Source organism: Pongo pygmaeus, chromosome 19, assembly GCF_028885625.2.
Source record: "Pongo pygmaeus isolate AG05252 chromosome 19, NHGRI_mPonPyg2-v2.0_pri, whole genome shotgun sequence".
NCBI lineage: Eukaryota > Metazoa > Chordata > Mammalia > Primates > Hominidae > Pongo > Pongo pygmaeus.
Genome location: NC_072392.2, coordinates 70,784,432 through 70,803,456, shown reverse-complemented (window position 1 = coordinate 70,803,456; position 19,025 = coordinate 70,784,432). Strand labels below are relative to the sequence as shown.

General features: G+C 46.8%; 1 protein-coding gene and 1 non-coding gene across 3 annotated transcripts in view; both read right to left on the bottom strand.

Moving 5' to 3' along the window:
• The window catches only part of CBX1 (chromobox 1), a 33,256-nt gene extending 16,183 nt beyond the window's left edge, over window positions 1–17,073 (bottom strand). Inside the window, exon 1 of one of the 2 annotated variants that reach the window (XM_054456018.2) lies at window positions 16,736–17,073. The gene's annotated coding sequence lies outside the window, so the exon portion shown is untranslated. Of the gene's footprint in view, window positions 1–16,218; window positions 16,715–16,735 lie in introns of those variants that run through there. The other variant, XM_054456019.2, reaches the window with a different exon arrangement.
• On the bottom strand, window positions 2,435–2,541 carry LOC129018432 (U6 spliceosomal RNA). Its single transcript, XR_008495263.1, has one exon. It is a non-coding gene; the product is annotated as a U6 spliceosomal RNA (small nuclear RNA).
• Window positions 17,074–19,025: the final 1,952 nt, after the last annotated feature.

Here is a 19,025-nt window from a genome sequence, read left to right as displayed (position 1 = left end):
AAAGAAGCAACAATGCTACTTGACTGCAGAAGACAGTAACATAACAGACACAAGCTTAGGCATTTCATTTTGTTTTGAAATAGTTTGTACTGTGAAAGGGTACGAAAAGGCTTCAAGAAGCCAGTATGGCCACAGCTCTTGGCTGCCACCATAAACATGAACTATGAAGTGCTATGCTAGGAACTTCCATGATTCTGATTTCTTGCCAGTTTGAAAAACCAAATTATAAATGTGAGGCCATGGTAACACCTACAGACCTAAGAAACTAAACCAGTAGGGTTTCTAGCTAAATGCCAAGGTGAGGCATTTAAAATGTTGGTCAGGGCTGGGCATGATGGCTCACGCCTATAATCCCAGCACTTTGGGAGGCTGAGGCAGCAGAATTACCTGAGATCAGGAGTTTGAGACCAGCCTGGCCAACATGGTGAAACCCTGTCTCTACTAAAAAATACAAAAATTAGCTGGGCATGGTGGTGCACATCTGTAATCGCAGCTACTTGGGAGCCTGAAGCAGGAGAATCACTTGACTTCAACCCAGAAGGCGGAGGCTGCAGTGAGCCTAGATCACACAACTGCACTCCAGCCTGGGCTATAGAGTGAGACTCCCTCTCAAAAAAAAAAAAAAAAAAAAAAGAAAAAGAAAAAAACAATAAATAAATACAAATGGCCGGGCGCAGTGGCTCACGCCTGTAATTCCAGCACTTTGGGAGGCCGAGGTGGGCAGATCATGAGGTCAGGAGATCGAGACCATCCTGGCTAACATGGTGAAACCCCATCTCTACTAAAAACACAAAAAATTAGCTAGGCGTGGTGGCAGGCGCCTGTAGTCCCAGCTACTCAGGAGGCTGAGGCAGGAGAATCAGTTGAACCTGGGAAGCAGAGGTTGCAGTGAGCCCAGATCGCATCACTGCACTCTAGCCTGGGCAACAGAGTAAGACTCCATCTCAAAAAAAAAAAAAGAATTCAGAGGAAAGCAAACTCTGAGTCAAGAACCTTCACCTCTATGAGAACCAGAATCACCTATGGAGTTTAGAAATATAGATGCCTGCCTGGGTGTGATAGCTCACGCCTGTAATCCCAGCACTTTGGGAGGCGAGGTGGGTGGATCACGAGGTCAGGAGTTGAGATCAGCCTGGCCAACATGATGAAACCCCAGTCTCTACTAAAAATACAAAAATTAGCTAGGTGTGGTGGTGTGCACCTGTAATCCCAGCTACTTAGGAGGCTGAGGCAGGAGAATAGCTTGAACCCAGGAGGCGGAGGTTGCAGTAAGCCAAGATCATGCCATTGCACTCCAGCCTGGGCAATAGAGTGAGACTCCATCTCAAAAAAAATTTAGAAAAAGGCTGGGCGCAGTGGCTCACGCCTGTAACCCCAACACTTTGGGAGGTCAAGGCAGGCAGATCACGAGGTCATGAGATCAAGACCATCCTGGCCAACATGGCGAAACCCTGTCTCTAGTAAAAACACAAAAATTGGCCGGGCATAGTGGCACACGCATGTAGTCCTAGCTATTCGGGAGGCTGAGGCAGGAGAATCACTTGAACCGGGGAATTGGAGGTTGCAGTGAGCTGAGATTGTACCACTGCACTCCAGAGCCTGGCAACAGTGAGACTCAGTCTCAAAAAAAAAAAAAAGAAAAAAGAAGAAATACAGGTGCCTAGACCCCACTCCACAGCAAATACATCAGGAAGTGGTGTTTTTAAAGCAGTATTTTAATTTTTTCTAATTAAAATCATATATGAACATTCAATTACAAAAATATATAATGTGGCCAGGCGCAGTGGCTCACGCCTGTAATCCCAGCACTTTGGAAGGCCAAGGCGGGCAGATCACAAGGTCAGGAGTTTGAGACCAGCCTGCCCAACATAGTGAAACTCCATCTCTACTAAAAATACAAAAAATTACTTGGGCGTGGTGGCAGGCGCCTGCAATCCTAGCTACTTGGGAAGCAGAGGCAGAAGAATTGCTACAACCTGGGAGGTGGAGGTTACAGTGTGCCAAGATCACGCCACTGCACTCCAGCCTGGGCGACAGTGTGAGACTCCGTCCGAAAAAACAAAAAAAAAATTTTTTTTTCTTGTTGCCAGGTGCAGTGGCTCACGCCTATAATCCCAGCACTTTGGGAGGTCGAGGTGGGTAGATCACGAGGTCAGGAGTTCGAGACCAGCCTGACCAACATGGTGAAACCCCATCTCTACTAAAAATACAAAAATTAGCCGGGCGTGGTGGCGCATGCCTGTAATCCCAGCTACTCAAGAGGCTGAGGCAGGAAAATCGCTTGAACCCGGGAGGCGGATGTTGCAGTGAGCCAAGATCACGCCACTGCACTCCAGCCTGGGCAACAAAGCGAGACTCCATCTTGAAATAAATAAATAAATAAATAAATAGATAGATAAAAATTTTTTACTTTTGAATTTTTTTTTAAATACTTAAAAATATGGACTGCTTCACGAATTTGCGTGTTGTCCTTGCATAGGGGCCATGCTAATCTTCTCTGTATCATTCCAATTTTAGTATATGTGCTGCCTAAGCAAGCACCAGTTTACCATTTTATACAATGCAATGTCATCTTTGACATTATTCCATGAAGATCTCCATCCCTAACAGCTGCCATAGTATTCCACTGTATGGTTTCCTTTTTTTATTATTATGAAGCGATGCTGTTTTGACATTGGCAGTGAGCCAAAATCGCGCCACTACACTCCAGCCTGGGCGACACAGCAAGACTGTCTCAATAAAACACAAAGCAAAACAAAAAAACCCCAAAACTTGTTTATAGTGTCCCAAAGAATCCAGGAACAGTGTAAATCTGAATCAAGAGTAATTAATTCATAGCTCAATTTTAAAAGCTGGCATCTGCATCTTTCTTTTTTTTTTTTTGAGACAGAGTCTCACTCAGTCGCCCAGGCTGGAGTGCAGTGGCGTGATCTCGGCTCACTGAAAGCTCCACCTCCCAGGTTCATGCCATTCTCCTGCCTCAGCCTCCCCAGTAGCTGGGACTACATGCGCCTGCCGCCACACCCGGCTAATTTTTTTGTATTTTTAGTAGAGACAGGGTTTCACTGTGTTAGCCAGGATGGTCTCTATCTCCTGACCTCGTGATCCGCCCATCTCGGCCTCCAACAGTGCTGGAATTACAGGCGTGAGCCACCGCACCCGGCCAGGCATCTGCAGCTTTCAAAGCTCCACAGGTGATTTTGATGAACATTCTTGGATAAAAGCTACTGCTGTAAGAGGATTGGCAAAAACCATATTCCTCAAGTGAAATTACACACATTACTGCAGACATAAATCAGTTCTCGGGGCCCAGCGCAGTGGCTCAGGCCTGTAATCCCAGCACTTTGGGAGGCCGAGGTGGGCGTATCACCTGAGGTTGGGAGTTCAAGACCAGCCTGACCAACATGGAGAAATCTCGTCTCTACTAAAAACACAAAATTAGCCGGGCGTGGTAGCACATGCCTGTAATCCCAGCTACTCAGGAGGCTGAGGTAATCGCTTGAACCTGGGAGGCAGAGGTTGCAGTGAGCCGAGATCGTGCCATTGCACTCCAGCCTGGGCAACAAGAGTAAAACTCTGTCTCAAAAAGAAAAAAAAAAATCAGTTCTCATAGTTCACTAGAATGCCGGTGAACATTTTATTTTCTCCATCACATTTAGAATAACGATGAAGCAGTAAGGGAAGTAACAACTGATGTGCTTGAAAACAAAACCTCCTCTATATCATATTCAACACCATCCAGTCTAGACCTTTGTTGTACAGCAACGAAACTGGAAGAGCACTGCTTAAAAGATCCTCAGTGTCCCTTTCACCAGAAGAAAGGTAACAGGAGCACCAGAAGCATGATTAGGGTTCCTGTGTGATCTGCTTCTCAGTGAAGACCTGTTTAACCAAACACCAGGACAATAAGCAAAACACAACTGTCACGATTCCAAGCCTTGGCCCCTAATATCTTTCACTTCTCTGACCTCTCAACTTTATGTTTATAGGTAGTCACATATAGTTACTATATAACTCAGTTTCTTCATCTGTACAACAGACTTAATGACCCTCATGGGATAACTGAGAGGTTAGCTTGTTTTCTTTCTTTTTTTTTTGAGACAGAGTCTCGCTTTGTCGCCCAGGATGGGGTCCAGTGGTGCGATCTTGGCTCACTGTAAGCTCTGCCTCCCAGGTTCACACCATTCTTCTGCCTCAGCCTCCCAAGTAGCTGGGACTACAGGCACCAGCCACCACGCCTGGCTAATTTTTTTGTATTTTTAGTAGAGGCAGGGTTTCACTGTGTTAGCCAGGATGCTCTCAATCTCCTGACCTCATGATCCACCCGCCTCGGCCTCCCAAAGTGCTGGAATTACAGGCGTGAGCCACCATGCCCGGCCCTGAGAGGTTAGCTTTTATGACCCCTGGCATTAATTATCTATTTATATATTTGCACATACACTCTACTTCTTCATTATACACTGCTTGAGCAGTATATATTCAGAGATAGCTCTCTGAAACCCAGTGCACTGAGAAAACTCAATGAGAAAACAACATTTTTGTCCTACAGATCTGGCTGAAATTCATGACTTGGTTTCTCCAAACAGCAGAGCAGTTCCAGAAAACACTCAAGAAGAACCCAGATATGGCTACTATGAATGAACCAAGAACTACAAAACAGAGAAACCAAGATCTTATTTCTGGAGGACTGAGACAGAAGAGCTGCCAGAAACAGAAATCACATTACATATACCAAAAACACAGGAATTTCTTGTGCTTTTCCATTTATCTGGCCCAGGGAGGAGAATAGTCACAAAGTTTGTGTAATAAATGGCAAAAGGAGGCCGGGCACGGTGGCTCACGCCTGTAATCCCAACACCCAACACTTTGGGAGGCTGAGATGGGCGGACCACCTGAGGTCAAGAGTTTGAAACCAGCTTGACCAACATGGTGAAATCCCATCTCTACTAAAAATACAAAATTAGCTGGGCGTGGTGGCACATATCTGTAATCCCAGCTACTCGGGAGGCTGAGGCAGGAGAATCACTTGAACCAGAGAGGTGGAGGTTGTAGTGGACTGAGATCGTGCCACTGCACTCTAGCCTGGGCAACAAGAGTGAAACTCTGTCTCTAAATAAATAAATAAATGGCAAAAGGAATTTACCTTCCAAGGAGTAAAGGAAGGAAGTAAATTCTGGATACAAACAAAATTTTAACGAAATTTGTGACTTTTTTTTTTTGAGACGGAGTCTGGCTCTGTCACCCAGGCTGGAGTGCAGTGGCATGATCTCGGCTCACTGCAACCTCCGCCTCCTGGGTTCAAGCAATTCTCCTGCCTCAGCCTTCCAGGGCGTGCACCACCACACCCGGCTAATTTTTGTATTTTTAGTAGAGATGGGGTTTCATCATGTTGGCCAGGATGGTCTTGATCTCTTGACCTCATGATCCGCCCACCTCAGCCTCCCAAAGTGCTGGGATTACAGGCACAAGTCACCGTACCTGGCTATTTGTGACAAAAATTTTAAGATTTCTGATGACCTTTGTAAGTACAAAAATCAGTTTTGGTAATCCACACAGTAAAGTTCCATAAGAAACTTTGGAGGTTGTGATTTCAACCTCAGTTTTTATTTACATGTATATATTTTTTTCTAGCCAATCACCCAATTAAATAAACAGTCTAAGAATTCATATAGCTTTTGCTGCACTCAAGACAAAAATATGGGAATCAGCTCTGATTCCTCATCCTCCATATCCAGTCTCTCACTAAATCCTGGTAATTTTATATCTTAAATATCTTCCAATTCATACTTTTTTCTAGCCCCACTGCTGCTGCTCTATTCCAAGCCACCATCATCTCTTGCAATGGATAACTCCTGATCCAATTCATTTTCAACACTAGCCAGTGATTTCAAAATGAAAATCCATCTCTTCACATCATTATCTGTGGGCATTTGAGCTGAAGGTCCCTGCACCTACACCTATCAATCATAATTACCTTGCGCTTTGCCCAACTTTTCACTTAACCAATTTCCTTAGCTTAAATGTCACTTCCTTAGAATGCCTTCCCTGGAGTCCCAGACTGGGTTAACTCTGTATGAACACGCTCCTGTTGTATTCATTCATCTAACAGTTATCTACTGGGCACCTATTATGTGTGAGGTGCTGGAAAAATGGGGTAGACAAGACAGACAAAATCCTTGATCTCTTAGACCTTATTATTCTAGTGCAGACAAGTGAGTGAGAACTATTGAGTGTGTGCACACATGTGTTTGCAAAGCATGGCACAGACAATAAACAAGAAAATATTACTGATAAATGTTACAAAGCAAATCTCTTTAGAATAACATTTAAACAGAAACCCGAACTACAAGGAGACAACTCAGCCAAAATAAGAAAAGCACTCCACGTTTAGGGAATAGGTGGTTTGAAAGTCCTAAGGTGAGAATGAGCTTGCTTTATCTGAAGAAAAGAAACATGGCCAGGTGGAAAGACCTTGACTAGACTGAGGGAATGGGAGGCAGGAAGAAGATGACAATTATTTTGCATATCACTTCTTACTTCATTCCTTTTTCCATCTAGTTCTTTTTACCATTCCATTTTCTTTCCCCCTCTTTTAACCCCAGTTTAGGCTGAAGATCTAGTCAGTTAATGGCTATCAAAGTTCATAACTGCAGATCTTCTAGCTTTTTTTTTTTTTTTTTTTAAGATGGAGTTTTACTCTTGTTGCCCAGGCAGGAGTGAAGTGGTGTGATCTCAGCTCACTTTAGAACTCTGCCTCTGGGGTTCAACCGATTCTCCTGCCTCAGCCTCCCAAGTAGGTGGGATTACAGGTGCCTGCCACCATGCCCAACTTTTTTTTTTTTTTTTTTTTTGAGACAGAGTCTCACTCTGTTGCCCAGGCTAGAGTGCGGGGGCACGATCTTGGCTCACCGCAACTTCTGCCTCCAGGGTTCAAGTGCTTCTCCTGTCTCAGCCCCACCAAATAGCTGGAATTACAAGCACGCGCCACCATGCCCAGCTAATTTTTTAATTTTTAGTAGAGACGGGGTTTTACCATGTTGGCCAAGCTGCTCTTGAACTCCTGACCTCAGGTGATCCACTCACCTCGACCACTCAAAGTACTCAGGTTACAGGCGTGAGCCACCATGCCCAGCCAGATCTTTTTTTTTTTTTTTTTTGAGACAGAGTTTCACTCTTGTCGCCCAGGCTGGAATACAATGGCGCCATCGTGACTCACCGCAACCTTCGCCTCCCGGGTTCAAGTGATTCTCCTGCCTCAGCCTCCCGAGTGGCTGGGATTACAGGCATGCGCCACCATGCCCAGCTACGTTTGTATTTTTAGTAGAGACGGGGTTTCTCCATGTTGGTCAGGCTGGTCTCGAACTCCTGACCTCGGGTAATCTGCCTGCCTCGGCCTCCCAAAGTGCTGGGATTACAGGTGTGAGCCACCATGCCCGACCAGATCTTCTAGCTTTTAATACTATCTATTAAAAAAAAAAAAAATTAGCAAGGCACTGTGGCTTACACCTGTAATCCCAGCAGTTTAGAAGGCCAAGGCAAGGGTTGTGGGGTGGTTGAGGCCATGAGTTTCAGACCAGCCTGGGCAACATAGCGAGACTCCATCTCTCTCTCTTTTTTTTTTTTGAGAGGGAGTCTTGCTCTGTTGCCCAGGTTAGAGTGCAGCTATCTTGGCTCACAACCTCCACCTCCCGGGTTCAAGCGATTCTCCTGCCTCAGCCTCCCGAGTAACTGGGATTACAGGCGCCCGCCACTGCGCCTGGCTAATTTTTCTATTTTTAGTAGAGACAAGGTTTCACCATCTTTGCCAGGCTGGTCTTGAACTCCTGACCTCGTGATCCACCTACCTCAGACTCCCAAAGTGCTGAGATTGCAGGTGTCAGCCACCGCGCCCAGCCGTGAGACTCTATCTCTAAAAGATTAATTAATTAGGCCGGGCGTGGTGGCTCAGGCCTGTAATCCCAGCACTTTGGGAGGCCGAGGTGGGCAGATGACCTGAGGTCAGGAGTTCAAGACCAGCCTGACCAACATGGAGAAACCCAGTCTCTACTAAAAATACAAAATGAGCTGGACGTGGTGGCGCATGCCTGTAATCCCAGCTACTCGGGAGGCTGAGGCAGGAGAATCGCTTGAACCCAGGAGGCAGAGGTTGCAGTGAGCTGAGATCACAGCATTGCACTCCAGCCTGGGCAGCAAGAGCAAAACTCTGTTTCAAAAAAAAAAAAAAAAAAAAAAGGAAAGAAAAGAAAGAAACAAATTAGCTGGGCATGATGGAAGGCGCCTGTAATCCCAGCTACCCAACTACTTGGGAGGCTAAGGCAGGGAGAACTGCTTGAACCCGGGAGGCAGAGGTTGCAGTGAGGCCAGATCACGACACTGCATTCCAGCCTGGGCAACAGAGCAAGACTCTGTCTCAAAAATAAAATTAAAAAAAAAAAAAAAAAAAAGACGCAGAGAACAGGTCTCGGAAAAAAAAAATACAAAAAGGTAAACAATGCAAGTTCAAGTAAGAGTCCGAAATGGCAAGCATACATAATTACCAAAAGCAGTATAAGCAATAAAAAGTAGCCATAAACACACTATAGGAGATTGGAGGAAGAACTGGCGAGGGCATCAGGAAACATTTTGAAAAGCTGAGTTTGAAACCAGGCTTTACTAGCATTTGAAAAGGTGTACTGGTAGGGCAATTTGGCTTCAGGAACTGTTGTAAACAAAGGCAGTGTGACACATATAAACCAGTTTGGGCTGCAGCTGACTGAATAGGAAATATTTTCTACAAGGTTTCCTCCCATTTAAAACAAAGGCCAAAGTCCTCAGTGTAACACTTACATTCTTCGGTTCCTATTCCAGACTAATTATGTCCCTTCTTCCCTCACAAAATCTACATTCCTGTCAAAGACTATAACCTGGCCATAACCTGAACATATCCTATGTTTCCTCCATAGCTTTGCTCATCTATTAGTATTAAGAAGTGTGGGCTTAGGCCTGGCATGGTGACTCACGCCTGTAATCCCAGCACTTTGGGAGGCTGAGGCAGGCGAATTGAGGTTGGGAGTTCGAGACCAGCCTGACCAACATGACCCCATCTCTACTAAAAATACAAAATGAGCTGGGTGTGGTGGCGCATGCCTGTAATCCCAGCTACTCCAGAGGCTGAGGCAGGAGAATCACTTGAACCTGGGAGGCGGAAGTTGCGGTGCGCCAAGATTGTGCCACTGCACTCCAGCCTGGGCATCAAGAGTGAAACTCCGTCTCAAAAAAAAAAAAAGAAGTGTGGGCTTGGTAGGGCGCAGTGGCTCGTGCTTGTAATCCCAGCACATTGGGAGGCCAAGGCAGGTGGATCACTTGAGGTCAGGAGTTTGAGACCAGGCTGGCTAAGATGGTGAAACCCCAACTCTAGTAAAAATACAAAAATCAGCCAGGTGTGGTGGCACACGCCTGTAATCCCAGATACTCAGGAGGCTAAAGCAGGAGAATTCCTTGAACCTGGGAGGTGAAGGCTGCAGTGAACCGAGACTGCGCCACTGCACTCCAGCCTGGGATACAGGACAAGACTCTGTCTCCAAAAAAAAAAAAAAAAAAGTGTTGGTTGGGCTCTGTGGCCCACACCTGTCATCTCAGCACTTTGGGAGGCCGAGGTGGGTGGATCGCTTCAGGCTAGGAGTTTGAGACCAGCCCAGCAACATGGTGAAACCCCGTGTCTACTAAAAATACAAAAAAAAAATTAGCCAGCATGGCACAGCTGTAGTCCCAGCTACTCAAGAAGCTGAGGCACGACAATTGCTTGAATCCAGAAAACGGGGTTAGGATGCAGTGAGCTGAGATCACACCACTGCACTCCAGCCTGGGTGACGGACCAAGACTCTGTCTCAAAGGAAAAAAAAAAAAAAAAAAAAAAAAGTGTGCTCCTGACTGGGCTTGGTGGCTCACACCTATAAATCAGTACTTTGAGAAGTCGAGGCGGGTGGATCACTTCAGGCCTGGAGTTCAAGACCAGCCTGGCCAACATGGTGAAACCCCATGTCTACTAAAAATACAAAAATTAGCCAGGTGTGGTGGTGCATGCCTGTAATCCCAGCTACTTGGGAGGGTGGGGCACAAGAATTACTTGAACCAGGCAGGCAGAGGTTGCAGTGAGCCAAGATCTTGACACTGCACTCCAGCCTCAGTGACAGAGCAAGACTGCCTCAAAAAAAAAAAAAAAAAAAAAAAGTGTTGTGCTCCTGTACAGGGCCAACAGTCAAAATCCTATCCATTCTTCAAGACCCAGCTTAAAAATGCTACTTTCTCCATGAAGCCTACCCAACCTAGCTAAATAATATTTCTCTTTTCTTTGGGGTTCCCAAAGCATTTTGTTTCTATTTTTACTTGCACACACAATTAAAGGTAGGTCTGGAACCTGAACAAGTTGTTGAACCCTATATGGACAATAAAGATGGATGTCTCAGGTGAGGCACGGTGGCTCATGCCTGTAATCCCAGCACTTTGGGAGGCTAAGGCGGGCAGATCTCCTGAGGTCGGGAGTTCGAGACCAGCCTGACCAACATGGAGAAACCCCATCTCTACTAAAAATGCAAAATTAGCCGGGCATGGTGGTGCATGCCTGTAATCCCAGCTACTTGGGAGGCTGAGGCAGGAAAATCACTTGAACCCAGGAGGCTGAGATTGCGGTGAGCCGAGATTGCACCATTGCACTCCAGCCTGGGCAACAAGAACAAAACTCCTTCTCAAAAAAAAAAAAGGATGATTGTCTCAGAAGCATCAGGGAATAGAATTCCAAAGCTATAAGCTTTTAAGGGAATAAGCAGCAAGATAAATCTGATCCATAAGCCTTAAAGAGAAAACAAGAAAGAAGTACCTTTTGTTGAAAGAATCAGCAACTACATACCAATCATCAAAAGGCAGGTGAAGGCATGTGTAGTATATTCAGGTGGTAGTCTTGTTTCTAAACTGCTTTTAGTCTGTAAGCTGTGGCTGTTTGCGAAGCAAATGCTTTCCAGATGGAAAACTTGACTAAGCAGAAAACAAGAACTTATGCCACACACACAGTTAGCAGGAGTTTCTCTTTTTTGGAGACGGAGTCTTGCTCTTTCACCCAGGCTAGAGTACGGTGGTGCAATCTCGGGTCCCTGCAACCTCCACCTCCCAGGTTCAAGCAGTTCTCCTGCCTCAGCCTCCCGAGTCACTGGGATTACAGGCATGTGCCACCACGCCCAGCTAATTGTGTATTTTTAGTAGAGATGGAGTTTCTCCATGTTGGTCAGGCTGGTCTTCAATTCCCACCTGAGGTGATCCACCCACCTAGGCCTCCCATAGTGCTGGTATTATAGGCGTGAGCCATCACGCCCAGTCAAGAGTTTCATTTTTAAAGGAACACCAGCCCTTGAAATCCAGAGGATCTAAGGCTAGAATGCTGGTGTGTGAATACATTTTGAATTTTATCTGAGATGTGTTCTGAAACTTGGAAAACCCCTTTGAGTATGTTGACATGGATATTTTGACACGGATTTTTGGGCTGAAAGGCCACAAGAGTCTACAAATGTTAATATGGACACAGAGATACTTCAAACAATCTTTCAAAGGTGAATTTAAGATAAAATAAAAGTGGTTAGAAAGCTAGACCACAATTATGACTACACTGGAAATGTATCAAAACACCACGGTGGCCAGGCATGGTGGCTCACACCTGCAATCCCAGCACTTTGAGAGGCTGAGGTGGGTGGATCACTTGAGGTCATGATTTCAAGACCAGCCTGGCCAACATGGTGAGACCTCATCTCTACTAAAAATACAAAAAAAGTTAGCTGGGCATGGTGGTGTGCGCCTGTATTCCTAGCTACTCAGGAGGCTGAGGCAAGAGAATCACTTGAACCTGGGAGGTGGAAGCTGCAGTGAGCCGAGTGGAGTGTACCACTGCACTCCAGCCTGGGTGACAGAGCAAGACTTGTCTAAAAAAAAAAAAAGAAAAACAAAAACCACCACAGTGGGCCAGGTGCAGTGGCTCATGTCTGTAATCCCAGTACTTTGGGAGGGTTAGGTGGGAAGATTACTTGAGGCCAGGAGTTCGAAACTAGCCTGGGCAACATGGTGAGTCCCTGCCTCTATTTATGTGAGAAAAATAAAAGTTCAAAAAACCCCACCATAAGCTGGGTATGGTGGCTCATGCCTGTAATCTCTGCACTTTGGAGGCCAAGGAGGGTGGATCACCTGAGGTCAGGAGTTCAAGACCAACTTGGCCAACATGATGAAACCCCATCTCTACTAAAAAAATACAAAAAATTAGCCAGGCGTGGTGGCAGGCGCCTGTAATTCCAGATACTTAGGAGGCCTGAGGCAGGAGAATCACTTGAACCGAGGAGGCGGAGGTTGCAGTAAACTGAGATTGCGCCACTGCACTCCAGCCTTGGCAACAAGAGCGAAACTCCGTCTCAAAAAAAAAAAAAAAAAAAAAAAAAAAGCCACCACATTGTACCCCGTAAGGATACACCATTCTTGTCAGTTAAAAGTTAATACTATAGGCTGGGCGCGGTAGCTCACGCCTGTAATCCCAACACTTTGGGTGGCCGAGGAGGGTGGGTCACCCGAGGTCAGGAGTTCAAGACCAGCCTGGCCAACATGGCAAGACCCCCATCTCTACTAAAAATACAAAAATTAGCCGGGCGTTGTGGGGGGCCCCTGGTAGCCCCAGCTACTCTGGAGGCTGAAGCAGGAGGATGGCTTGAACCTGGGAGGCGGAGGTTGCAGTGAGCTGAGATCGTGCCACTGCACTCCAGCTTTGGTGACAGAGTGAGACTCTGTCTCAAAAAAAAAAATTAATACCATAGTTCTGTTACACACTCAAAGTGTCAACTATTATTTTAAAAGGCACAATTTCACAGACAAATTAGGTCGCCCCCTTCTGGTCATCAAAGTATAAATGCTAAAGGCAGGAAAGATTTAATACAAATTATTCTATGCAAATACTGACAAGATCTAAATTTTGTCCATATCTGAGTAACTTCAAATAACCTTGGAAAGGCTATTCAATTTTTCAACAGACATTGCTACTGGTAAATTATTGTTCAGGTCAATACAAAGGACACAGAAGATTTTTCAAGATTCTTTTAAAACAGATATATTCAAGCTATTTGCTTGCTGACGAAACCCAGAATCTGAGGACTGAGGTATTTAAAATGGCCAGTTGCACAGCCTGTATACCTTTTCTATATTTAGTACCAGAGTAAGTGCAAAACTGAAGCTAACCATTCTGGGCAACAGAGACTGTCCTACAAAAAAGAAGCCATGCATGGTGGCATGAGACTGTAGTCCTAGCTACTCAAGAGGCTGTGGTGGGAGGACTGCTTGTGTCCAGCAGGTTGAGGCTTCAGTGAGCCATGATGCCACCACTGCACTCCAGCCTGGCAACAGAGCGACACCCTGTCTTAAAAAAACAAAAAACAAACAAACAAACAAAACAAAGAAACTAACTGAGGCTAAGACAAACATGGCAAAGCAACAGTTTAACTCCGCCAAATGTCACAGATACAGGACAAGCAAACTACTATGCACATTAATTTGGCTAACAGAGTTCTCAGAATGGATCTCAAAGCTCCCCTATTTATCATTCATTCATCAACAATCTGAACGGCCTACTATGTGCCAGGCACTGATGAACAAGAGGTACAGCCCCATTTTTTCATTTTTCTTTTTCTGAGACAGAGTTTTGCTCTTGTTGCCCAGGCTGGAGTGCAATAGTGCGATCTCGGCTCATGGCAACCTCCGCCTCCCGGGTTCAAACGATTCTCCTGCCTCAGCCTCCCAAGTAGCTGGGATTACAGGTGTGCACCACCACACCCAGCTAATTTTGTATTTTTAGTAGAGACGGGGCCAGTATAGCCCCATTTTATGGGAGCCCATAAACTAGCAATTAGCCTTCTACTCCAGAAACTCTTCGTGGAAAGAACCTATGAAGTGAAAATCTACCAAATCTAATGCAAAATCTCTTACACCACTGCAGATGGGATTTTTTTTTTTAAAAAGGGAGGTTTTGCTAGATAAACCACTAGAGGATGCCAAAATTTAATGAATTATTTTCAAATGGTGTGAACAACAAAAAGAAACATTTTCCTAGTCCTTAAAATGGGCACAAGAATGAGTGCTATTTTTCTTTAGAGGTATAGTTTGTAAGTTATAGGTATCTTGTATTCAGAAATGCAGAAGACCAGGGTAACTTACTTACCACTAGGCTTCTATTTACATTCAAAACTATTTATTTCACACATCATCTATCTATCTATCATCTATCTTTTCTTTTTTTTGAGACAGAGTCTCCCTCTGTTGCCCGGGCTGGAGTGCAGTGGCGCGGATCTCGGCTCACTGCAACCTCTGCCTCCAGGGTTCAAGCGATTCTCCTGCCTCAGCCTCCTGAGTAGCTGGGACTACAGGCATGCGCCACTGGGCCCAGCTAATTTTGTATTTTTAGTAGAGACGGGGTTTCACCATGTTGGTTGGCCAGGATGGTCTCGATCTCTTGACCTCATGATCCGCCCGCCTCAGCCTCCCAAAGTACGGGGTTACAGGCGTGAGCCACCGCGTCCGGCCTTTTTTTTTGAGACAGAGTCTCTCTCTGTTGCCCAGGCTGGAGGGCAGCGGCGCCAATCTCAGCTCACTGCAACCTCCATCTCGGGTTCAAGCAGTTCTCCTGCCTCAGCCTCCCAAGTAGCTGGGACTACAGGCGCCCGCCACCACACCGTGCTAATTTTTCTATTTTTAGTAGAGACGGGGTTTCACCATGTTGGCCAGGCTGGTCTGGAACTCCTGACCTCAGGTGATCCGCCCACCTCAGACTCCCAAAGTGCTGGGATGGCAGGCTTGAGCCACTGCGCCCGACCCTACTATTTATTTTTTTAATGAAAAACAATTTAGGATACAGCAGCCACTGAAGAAAAATATCACCACAGGGAAAACCGTAAATGACTTCAGGTCCTCCAGTCCCCCGAAGCTTCATTAAGGTGCCACCGGTTTCAATACAAGTGCTTTTCAATCACACCACTTTCATATAAAAGTCTATAAGGCACTTAGGGAGGAACACCGGCATTAATTTCCCCATTGTATTCCTGAATCTATTCCAAAGTCTTGGACCTTTCACAATCTTGCCAAACTGCTGATGTGACTCTTAACACAATTGAGGAGGCTACTTTACCCTGGGCTAGAGGTTCTAGTATATAACTGATTATAGCTGAACTTTTTGTAAATTCCACCTCAATTGCGTTAAACCAACACGTCTAAATGTAACACCAATTTATGAAAAACCCTCATTTGAAACTTTGAAAAAGAGGTAAAATATGGCCAGGCGCGGTGGCTCACGCCTATAATCCCAGCACTTTGGGAGGCCGAGGCGGGAGGATCACGAGGTCAGGAGTTCGAGACCAGGGTGACCAATACGGTGAAACCCCGTCTCTACTAAAAATACAAAAATTAGCCGGGCGTGGTGGCGTGTGCCTGTAATCCCAGCTAGTCGGGAGGCTGAGGCAAGAGAATCGCATGAACCCGGGAGGTGGAAGCTGCAGTGAGCCAAGATCGCACCACTGTACTCCAGCCTGGGCGACAGAGGGAGACTCTTCTCAAAAAAAAAAAAAAAGAGGTAAAATATTGCTCACTCTGTATTCAAATTTTCCAACAAGGAAAAGCTGGCTAAAAACAGAAGGGCCCACGAAACAAATACTACCTCACAATCTCACATAATTTTCTTATGTCTCCCAATTTCTCGCACCTCACACGATCTCACAATCTCTCACTACCTCACGCCGTTCCTTAACTATTAACTCATCTACATACTTTTACAATTTCATAACCTTTGTGAGACCAGTTACGATCCCACACAAAAACGTATGGAACTAATTTTGAATCAAAGCAAGAACTCCACTTGGACTTTTTTTAACTCCCCAAAGGAATCATGGAGTGAAGGTAGTAGGAAACCTGGAAAAGTGAAAAAAGCGTATTCATCCTCCCTTCTCACATTATTCTTACAGCCTCCCCACTGTAAGGACCCATCAGGATGCAAGGGCGGCCTGCTTTCCCCTTTTTTCTTACATACCTTACAGAAATATTCTCGGGATCTCCGCCCTACTTATCCTAACAGCTCCTCCCCTTCCAGAGCCAGGCCCAGCAAACGCCTGCCCCTCCCCCTCCGTGTCCCCTTTCCCAATTTATTCCACACATCTCCTCCTCCAATCAGCACACCTTGTGCGGCCCAGGGCCCTCTTCCAATTCACTCGACGTTACTCCTCCGTAGTCCTGCAAAGCCAGGTTCCTCTGGCAGTCCCAGCCGGACCCGGCGTCCTCCGAATACAGTTACAAACCTCGGGTCGTGGGGTCGTCAGCGCCTCCTCACGCCTATCCAAGCCTCAAGCCTGTCCCCTTCCGCCCTATCCCGCAGCCGCCCAGCCAAGCAACATTGTTCCAGACCACCCGGGCCCCGAAGAGCGGCCCCTAAGTGCTCGGCCCACCCCCAAGCACTTCAGTCTCTGGCTCAGGATTCGCGCCCCGCCCTCTCCATCCTTCACGCAGCTGGCACCGACGCCTCAGCGACAGGCGAAGAGCTCAGCGCGGGAAGCGGAGAAGCAGGACGCTGGATCCGGGCGCGCTCCCCGCTCCTAACCTCCGCCTCGAAAGCGCGGCCCCTCACGCAGGGCTCCCGCCGCCGCCGCCGCCGCCGCGCCCCCTCCCCCAGCTCTCCCGCCTCCAGCGGGCTCCTCACCTCAGAGCAGCGCCCGAGAGCCCGAGAGGAATCGGTGCTGCGCTACTGGCGCGTCGCGTCGGGTCGCCTGGGGGAGTGGCGCCCAGGAAGGCAGCAAGCCGGGTGGCCGCAGTGGAGTCCCTCACTGAAGCGGCGTACCGCAGGCCCCGGCCAACGGCCCTCCCCTCAGCCGAACAAAAGAGCCTCGCACTCTGCGCTGCCCGCCGCTCGCACCGCGCAGGCGCGACGACCAGCCGCACGGCACCATGGGCCTCGTGGCGGCGGCGGCGGGGGGGTGGGGGGGGGGAGTGTCCGTCCAAGACTACAAGGCCCGAAGCGCCGCGCGCCGCGCGCGCACAGTAGGTGAGGGTGGTAGGGACTTCTAGTTTTTAAACTGTAACGGTGGAGAGATTGCAGCGTAGAGCGTTGTAACCTAGAATATTAGAACATATGGGCCAGGGGCAGTCGCTCACGCCTGTCATCCCAGCACTTTGGGAGGCCGAGGCGGGTGGAAAACCTGAAGTCAGGAGTTCGAGACCAGCCTTACCAACAAGGTGAAACCCTGTCTCTACTAAAAATGCAAAAATTAGCCGGGCGTGGTGGCAGGTGCCTGTAGTCCCAGCTACTCAGGAGGCTGAGACAGGAGAATTGCTTGAACTTGGGAGGCGGAGCTTGCAGTGAGCCGAGATCCAGCCACTGCACTTCAGCCTGGGCGATGGAGCGAGACTCCATCTTAAAGAAAAAAAAAAGAAAAAATGAGAACATATGATTTTTATAAGCGATCCCCCTGATGCTTGGCCCCCAAAAAATCAACCACTTCTGGATAGTTCTGTAATTCACATCCTCAAAATTTTTGAATCTTAGATTCTTCACCAGAACTTTATCATATCGCCGCTGTGTCAAATTTCCAATGATTTCTTAGTCCTCAATCTCTGCCTCCTCAAATCTCTGTAAAATTCCTACTCAGGCCAGTACGGTGGCTCAAGCCTGTAATCCCAACACCTGGGGAGGCGGAGGTGGGTGGATCACCTGAGGTCAGGGTTTCAAGACCAGCCTGGCCAACATGGTGAAAACCCATCTCTACTAAAATACAAAAATTAGCTGGACGTCGTGGCGGGCGCCTGTAGTGCCAGCTACTTGGGAGGCTGAGGGGGGAGAATCACTTGAACCCAGGAGGTGGAGGTTGCAGTGAGCCGAGATCGCACCATTGCACTCCAGCCTGGGCAACAAGAGCGAAACTTCCTCTAAAAAAAAAAAATACTGCTCAGTGTTAAGATTACTTCCCCTTCGAGGTCTTCCCTGATTCCCTAGAGTAGGTTAGGTCCCCCCATAGGCCTCTCATAGCTTCCTGAATTTTCCCCCTTTTCATTGGCTGTGCCATAAAAATGTCCCCTTTTTCATTGTAATTTGTGCTCACCTTTTTCAGTGTCATTAATCTCCGTCATCACCTTTCACCCAATCATCCCAAGGAAACACATAATTAGGAAAAAAACATGTTTTTAAGCCACAATATAACTAAAGTTTTATTTATTTATTTTTAAGTATCCTTCTAATCAGGAGAAAGAGGGAAACTCTATTGCACTCTACCCCAAAAGGCAAGAGTTTGCATTTATAAGACAGTTTTGCTGATGCAGGCACTGTTCAGGGCAGGAGTTTGCATTTATAAGACAGTTTTGCTGATGCAGGCACTGTTCAGGGCTCTGGAGAACTGTCATGTAAGAAAAACCCAGCCCAGCAATATCATAATAGAGTTTAGCTAAAAGGGCTTCAAGAAAGCACAGAGAAGATGAGAGGTGAAGCCAGCTGGACTTCCTGGGTCCAGTGGGGACTTGGAGAACTTTTCTGTCTTACAAGAGGATTGTAAAATGCACCAATCAGCACTCTGTACCTAGCAAGGGGATTGTAAAATGTACCAATCAGCACTCTGTAAAAACACACCAATCAGCCCTCTGTAGCTAGCAAGAGGATTGTAAAATGCACCAATCAGCACTCTGCAAAATGCATCAATCAGCCCTCTGTAAAATGCACCAATCAGCACTCTGTAAAATGCACCAATCAGCAGGAATCTAAAAGTAGCCAATCATGGGGAGGATTGAAAAAAGGGCACTCTGATAGGACAGAAATGGAAAATGGGCAGGGACAAATAAGGGTGTAAAAGCTGGCTCCCCGCCCCTCACCCATTCCCGCTAGCCAGCGGCAGCAACCGGCCCAGGTCGGTTTCCGCACTATGGAAGGTTTGTTCTTTCGCGTTCTTTTGCTTTTCACAATAAATCTTGCTGTTGCTCAATCTTTGGGTCCCTGCCAGCTTTAA